Genomic DNA, 6222 nt, shown 5'->3' with positions numbered 1-6222 from the left:
AGCATATATCTTGATTTGCCAGAAAATATTTTTGTCCTTTATCGGGTAATAGGGCTCTTGATCTGGGGCCTATTATTTGTGTTTTATTTCATGCCCCTCCCCCATACATATACTGCTCTCTTATCTCAGAACTCCATAAAATTAGTTCCCCTGATTGTTAGGATTCTTACAAGGTGCTAAGTCAGTTATCTAATTTAGCATGGTACTAAACAGTTCTCTAATTGGCTAATGTACTTAGTATACTTATTAGAGTTCTACAAGATTCACACCTTTAAGAGAGCATATATAAGCTAGGACGCTCAATCAGGAATCAGTCCGGTACATTCAGAAGTCATTCCATCTTCCACCTTTGTGCTAGGTGGAGACATTTGGAGGGAGCTAGAGGCAGAAGCTGGCAGAGGCAAAGGACTAGCGGCAGGAGCTCTTGGAACCAAGGAGAGAAATAGGCCTCTAAGAAAGCTAACCAGGTCCCAGGAAGGGCACAATAAAGGACACAATAAAGGAGTTTGACTTTAATTCTTGGCTGCATTAGGAGTGATTACACAGAACTGAAACTAACGCTGCCTCCAGAAACCCCCCAAGAAACCTGGTCCATGAGAACATCATATTTTATAGAGAAGAACGTTACACCTGATAATATCATTGTCTCCCAGATTCACTTCCAAGGTGATGCTAAATAACCCAAAATGTCTTCTATTTTAGTAGTAAATTCACAAAAATTTCCACATTTGAATTTATTTTACTGATCATCTTCTAGACCAAATCTGATAAAACTTCAACTGATTTTAGGTGAAAAAGCAGGGTGAAAAAAATAGCATGTTTACCCATTCATTTCTGATCACAACACAAGACTTAGGAAATAGATGAAGGAAACTAGATCTAAGAAAACAAAACTCTGACGTGAATCTGTGCCATGGACAGTTCAGAAATTATAACATAATCCCAGAGCTAGAAATGTAGAAATAGCCTTTCTATTGCCTTTATAGTCATATTTATTTGTTGTTGTTCAGTCATTTCAATCATGTCGGATTCTTCATGACCCCATTTGAGAATTTTCTTGGTAAAGACATTGAAGTGGTTTGCCATTCCTTCTCCAATTCATTTTACAGATGAAGAAACTGAGGCATATAGGGCTAAGTGACTTGCCCAATGTTACACAGGTATAAGTGTTTAAGCCAAATTTGAACTCAGGCCTTCCTGACTCCAGATTCAACATTCTATACATTATGCCATCTAGCTGTCCCAATGTTTGGGTAATGACTAGGTTTTTATCATATTCCATTTTCTAACTGAATGCTAAATTTTCTTTAGTCCCCAGAGCAATGGGTAGAAGTTGAAAAGAGACAAATAGGTTTGATGTAAGGGATAACTTCTTGATGCTTGAAACTTCAGCTGCAGAGGGAAGTATTGCGTTTCTATTGTATAAGAGGTCTTTGAGGAAAGGTTGAATGACCACTTATTGAATTTGTTGTAGTGGAGATTTGTAGTGTCAAGACTAGCTTTCTGCAGGATCTCTGGATGGGCCTTGGTCTTCAGTGGAGAAGTGATAAAGGCAGGAGACCCACTACAAGAATGGTCAAGAATGGAGTCTGGAGTCTGGAGTCTGAGATCGAGCTCAAGCACACACACACACACACACACTCTTCTCCAGTCCTCTCAGCCCTTAAATACCTTAGTATGATCACATCACTATAGCACACTGAGCATGTGCCAACTGTGGAACCATTAGATCACCATATCATACTAAATATGTGCCAATTAGAGTGATTACATCATTACATCACACTAAGTATATATGAACTAGAGAACATTATCTCATCAATCACACTGAGTAAACACCTTGCTGTAAATATCCTTGCTTCAAGTATACTTTTCTCAGAGTTCCCCAATATCTTTAGTCCTCTACAGAGATTTCCTTTGGATATATATAGAAATTAATAGATGGCTATTAACCTAACTTTTGTATATTATGTATGTTTAGTAGTAAGTCCACAAAAATTTCCCTCTTTTTTTCTCTGATGGTTTCATCATCTTATTACATGCCTTCATCATTTCACACTTGAACCATTGCAATAACCTATTATTAGTAGATCTTCCTGCCTCAAATCTCTCACCACTATAATCTAACTTCCATTCAGTTACCAAAGTGATTTCTTAAACTGATAGTTCAACCATGTCATGTCCCTGCTCAGTTAAACTCCAATTCTCTATTGACTCCAAAATTATTTGATACTTAAAGCCTTTCATAACTTATTTCCACCCCATTCCCCTATTTCCCATCTTTCTAGACTTCTTATACCTTACTTACTGTCATGTACTCTTTTATCAAGTGACACTGGTCTCCTTGCTGTTCCACAGATAAGACATTCCCCTGTTTAGCTCTAGGTATTTTTTCTGGCTCTTTCCCATGCCTGGAATACTCTTCCTTTTTATCTCTACCTTGAAAGAAAACATCATCTTCTACAGGAAGTTTTTTCCAATTGGTCTTAATTCTAATGTCTCCCTTCTTTTAATTATTTCCTATTTATCTTGTATATAGTTTTTTTTTAAATCCATATTTATTTGCTTATTGTCTTTCTCATTATATTATGAGCTCCTTGAGGACAGGGACTGTCTTTTGCCTTTTCTTGAATTTGTAGCAGATATTTAAGGTTTATTGATTGACCTTTCAAAATCAACATTTTTGTAATCTTGTGATTCTATGAGCTACGCAATAGGAAGATTGTATATATAATGTGTATTTAAAATTCTTTCCCAAATAAATCAGAAAGTTTGTAATTTCCAGGCTAGTCTTTAAATCTAGCTCTAGCTAGATGTATTGCTCTATCTAGATTACAGGGAAATCAGGAGTAAAGGAGATGATAAAAGTGGGCAGAAAGCAACATTTTTGTCTATCTTAGAGGAAACAAACATTACCTTCAATTAGAATTATTGAAAAAAAAAAAGTTGCAATTCACAAATAAAGCTTATAACTCTTTGGATCATTTATACTTGATTACTTAAAATGTAGAAACCATGTTTATAAATTTTCAATTTCCAGAACAATTACTGGTTTAAAGTATATTTTAGCCATTCTTACTCATAGAGATCACATCAGATTTCTTTTAGATAAAGATTATGTAATCATTATATATTTCTCTCTGCAGAATTTCTCACTCAACTTTCTAATTAATCTTTTTTAGAAGTTTCAGTCATTTTTCTAACATCAAAAAATATTTTCTCAGGATCACTTTTTTTTATTCAATTTAATTATTTTTTATCATTGTTCTAGATTGCTTTTTAAGTGAAGTTCATTTAACCTTTCTAAATATTTTAGGATATACTTTTATCTAACAACTAAATTCATGTTGTATTTATTATGTGTAACGTAATAACTATGTTATTTTTTGGTCCATTCTTTGATTTGTATTTTACATATTCCAGATTAGGTATAATAGTCCTTATCTAATTTCTATTCATTTATTTTTTAATAATATCTTTTAATTTTCAAAATATATGCAAAGATAGTAACATTCACCCTTGCAAAACCTTGTGTGCCAAAAAAATTTCCCCTCTACTAGACAGCAAATGATTATTAACAATATATGTTAAATATGTGCAATTCTTTTATACATATTTCTATATTTATGCTACACAACAAAATTCAGATTAAAAAGGGAAAAAAAAGAGAAAGAAAAAAAAGCAAGCAAACAACAAAAAGAGTAAAAATACTATGTTGTGATCCACATTCAGTCACCACAATCTTCTTTCTGGATGCAGATAGCTCTCCCCATCACAAATATATTGGAATTGGCCTGAATCACCTCTTTGTTGAAAAGAGCCATGTCCATCATAGTTGATCCTCACATAATCTTCTTGTTGCTGTACATTATCTAGTTTTTAAAGTCAATCTTGAATAAATTTATAGTATACTACTCCCCACTTAATTGTTAAAACTTTTTGTTTACTGTTTTTCATAATAAATATATTTCCAAGGTGGTATTTGAAAGTGGTAAACACTGTCATCTTTTGGATTGTGTGATTTCATTTATTTGAGGTCAACCATTTGCTTCTTAGTTTAGGACATATTTGATTTATGTTCATCACTACCAGTTTCCTCTGTTGGTATTCTCTTCCCTAGGAGGATATTCTCTTTTGTTAACTTCCTTATTAGATTAAGATAGAAAGTTGTTGGGGGTTGGTGTTGTTTTTTTTAATCTTCTTGTAGAGACCCAAACAAATTGCTTTTAGAAAATTAATGTTTGCTTCCTCTAAGACAGACAAAAATATTGCTTTCTACCCACTTTTATCATCTCCTTTACTCCTGCTTTCCCTGTACTCTAGCAGCATTATTCTAAGAGGAAACTAAACATCTGATCTTAAGTTTTTGGAAGCAAAGTGCTTTATAGAATCCCTGTGCTAAATAGATAATAAAAAGGGAGTGCTTTAAAAAAATTCCCGAGGGGCAATTAGGTGGCACAGTAGATAGAGCACCAGCCCTGAAGTCAGGAGGATCTGAGTTCAAATTTGACTTCAGACACTTAACTAGCTATGTGATTCTGAGCAAGTCACTTAACCCCAATTGCGAAGGAAGGAAAATTTCTGAAAGCTATAAAGTGATCTATTAGAATACATAGAATGAACTGTTGAATATTTAGACAGATTCTTTTTAAATTTTCATTGGGAATAAAATTCTGATCATCTGCTCTGAAACTGTGACATCTTATGTGGAAATGCCACAAGCATTCAATAATAAAGTAAAAATAACTATATGGAGATGATTTTCATAACAAGAAGCATCCTGGCTTAATGAAAGATTGACTCTAAGAATTTGTCCCAGAGGCAGGAAAACCTGGGTTCATATCTTGCCTGTGATACAACCAAATACTAGGTAAGTAGTTCTCTAAAACTGAATTGGAGATCAAGTGCTAATCTGTATTAAGAGAGGAAATTCCCTTACTGGCATTTCCCACACAATGAAATTGAAGGTCCAGGCTAAAGAAAGCATTAAAACAGAGGAATTTAGTACATCATTGCTAGCCTCCAAGAAGTTCATAGCATCATAAATTTAGAGCTTGTAGGAATCTTAAAGGATAGATGGAATCCAGTCTCCTTCTAATACAGGTGGAAGAAACAGAGGCATAGAGAGATTAGAGAGATTAAGAAATGTATCCAGTATCAGACAGTTTGAGGTGAGATAGAACCATCCTTTTGTATACTTTAAAAATATGTTAAAGTATTCTTTTTTCTATTTTTCTTCTTAGCTATATTTCTTTAAAAAATTTTTTTGTGTTTCTCTGTTTCTGTGTGCAAGTTGAATGATATGCTTATTTTTTTTCTTTAAGGAATGCTTCAAATGCATATGCAATATCAAATATCCATCTTCTTATTTTGATGATCAGGTTAATGTTAGGTTGCCTCTTGACTTATTTGGGTGTTTTTGTTTTTGTTTTTGTTTTTACTTTACTATTCTATTGCCTTCTGTAGTTTTTGATGGCTACAGAATAGTTTTGTTATGTTAATTGTTTTCCATTGATATTTGAAAATCTTTCTCCTAGTCATTTGCAGAATTTGCAGAATTCCTCACTCCAAACTTAGTGACTTATCTACTATACCATGCTATTTAGCGTATTGTCTTAAATTCCGGCAATCTTTTGATACTTTCCCCTGGAGTTGCCTGGCAATTACTTCAATAACTCATACTGTCTCTGTTTAGAATCTTATTTCTCTCTTCCACATTTTTTTTTTCATGGTAGAGCCCACATGATCATTGTGGAGAGCAAATATATTTCATGTAATGCCCAGATCTTAAGATTTCTATCAGTCTTTCCTAGTTTCTATTGGAGGATTTAAAACAAAATGTCCTAAGGAATCCTAAGGAAACATTTACTTTAGATATTTGTTGGTGTAAAAAATATGGCAAAGACAGAGAGCAAGAAATAGATTCTTGAGTAGCAAAGACTTTTCCCTCCTAAGTTAATATTATATTCCCTTTTATACTATTAGTACAAAAGCAAAGGTGTTTTTTCCCCTACACAGAATTTTCATTCTGTCAGTAACTATTCCCCAAAGTTACCCCATTCAAACTAGAAGTTCCACATCTGGTGGGAAAGGCGGGGATAAATTTGCTGTGACTCATGATGTTGCTATTCTGTCCTTTGTTTCTAAGATGCTTTGGCTGCAATTCTCTTCCCTCTGCTTTTGATTCCGGGAAGGAAAAAACTAAAGAATCAAGTATAGACT

The sequence above is a fragment of the Sarcophilus harrisii genome, chromosome 4 (genome assembly GCF_902635505.1).
Source record: "Sarcophilus harrisii chromosome 4, mSarHar1.11, whole genome shotgun sequence".
Lineage (NCBI taxonomy): Eukaryota > Metazoa > Chordata > Mammalia > Dasyuromorphia > Dasyuridae > Sarcophilus > Sarcophilus harrisii.
The sequence above is the reverse complement of the archived record's forward strand: the minus strand, read 5'-3'. Positions refer to the sequence as shown.